Source organism: Crocuta crocuta, unplaced genomic scaffold (genome assembly GCF_008692635.1).
Source record: "Crocuta crocuta isolate KB4526 unplaced genomic scaffold, BGI_CrCroc_1.0 scaffold344, whole genome shotgun sequence".
In the NCBI taxonomy this organism is placed as follows: Eukaryota; Metazoa; Chordata; class Mammalia; order Carnivora; family Hyaenidae; genus Crocuta; species Crocuta crocuta.
Window position 1 is genome coordinate 165,295 of NW_027533081.1, and position 1,595 is coordinate 166,889.

General features: G+C 55.5%; 1 long non-coding RNA gene across 1 annotated transcript; it reads right to left on the bottom strand.

Moving 5' to 3' along the window:
• Positions 1-307: 307 nt before the first annotated feature.
• LOC144216542 (uncharacterized) lies at positions 308-1,595 on the bottom strand. Its single transcript, XR_013330680.1, has 2 exons — positions 1,465-1,595; positions 308-595 (listed from the first exon to the last, which is right to left on the bottom strand). It is a non-coding gene; the product is annotated as an uncharacterized LOC144216542 (long non-coding RNA).

Genomic DNA, 1,595 nt, shown 5'->3' on the forward strand with positions numbered 1-1,595 from the left:
CTTACTTGTCCCCTCTCTCTCTCCAAATAATAATAATAATAAAAAGGAAATTGGACCAAAGGCTAAATGAGTACTCTCAGAAAGGACAAAGCTCTAAAACAGATCCCAAATAAAACCTGGAAAGCTCAAAATCCAGAAAGTGGGGCTCCAAATCCAGGAGAGCCTTACCCTCAAGCTCAGCAAGAAAGCAGCGAGCTCTGTGGGTGCCAGCACCTGTTTGCTCACCTGCCTCGGAATTGTTGGGGGTCTTCTCTGAATCCTACTTCTGATCTCCAAGTAATGTTGACTTTAAAAAAGTATTTCGTGCTACCAGCAAAAACGGGTTTATTAGGGGACAGCAGAGAACTGCAGTTCAAGCTAGGGCAACAACCATGGGCTAGGGGTGGTGAGTTTCTTGTAGAAGCTACAATGCACAGCTTTCTCTGTTGGGGCCTCTAACTGAAGATTCTTTCCAGTTGGTCAGTGGGTGCTTCTCTTCCAGGTCTGTAATTGACAACCTTTGAGTCCAGTGGTAAGTCTTCAAAGCTGCTGCACTCGACTTCAGCGAGGTTTCCCTTTATTCATTTCCACAAACTTCTCTGCAGCTCCGGTTTTTCTTTGAAAGGAAGAGAAAGAGGCGTGTGTGCGCGTGAATCCGCTTGGGGAGGAATGAACATCACCTACATATGTTCAAACTTGCTCACACACGGACACCTACAGACACTCACACCCCACATACACTCCCTCAGACAAGCACTTCCTCCTCTCCTCACCCTCCTGTCCAAGCCTCACACCGTTTCACGCTCATTTATTGGTCCTCTGGAGCCAAGGGAGGACCCTACCTATATACGGAAGGACCTCGGGCTAAGAGATTGGACCCCAGACAGGGTGGGAACCTGGTGGGAGAGTGGGCCGGACCGGCGATGATCCGCAGCTTGAGGGGAGGAGGGGTTCCTTGGGCTCCAGGACACTCTGGCCTTCAACCCCAGAAGGCAGGCTGCCCTGCCCACACTGAGGGGCGATATGGAGGAGGCCCGCCTGCCGGCACGCCGCTAGCCCAGCTTCTGCCCAAAGTGCGGGTCCCAGGGCGGTGGTCCCGGGTTCCCTGTGCCCTCCGGAGGTCGCCCCACTCCTTCTGGCCTTAGCCCCCGGCAGTCCCACTCGGGCTCCCGGACCCGCCTCACCCTCCTCGGCCGCCAGGGGTCTCTGTCCCCTCACTAGGAGCGGCAGGGAGGGGCTCCAACGCGCGGACGCGAACCGGCGGAGACCAGGAAGGAGCTCCGAGTGAGACACGGGAAACTGAGGGTAGACCGGGGACAAGGACGGCGGGGCTTAGTGACCGCCAGTTGACGCCAGTGGGCTTTACCCGGGCTCCCAGTGCTGCGGCTGGGGGTGGGGGTGGCGGGTGATGCACACCGCTGGGGCAGCAACCTGGGAACGTCAAAAATCCAGGAAAGCGCGGAACGTGAAAAGTGGGGCCGTTACCTGTCACCGGTAAATTAGTCCCGCTGCTCCGGAAAGCCCGCTGCAGCTCATAGTAAAAGTGAACACTGTAATGCCGAGAGACACAGAGACCAACAGAGACCACTGAAGCCGAATTAAGGGAGTCTTTATTA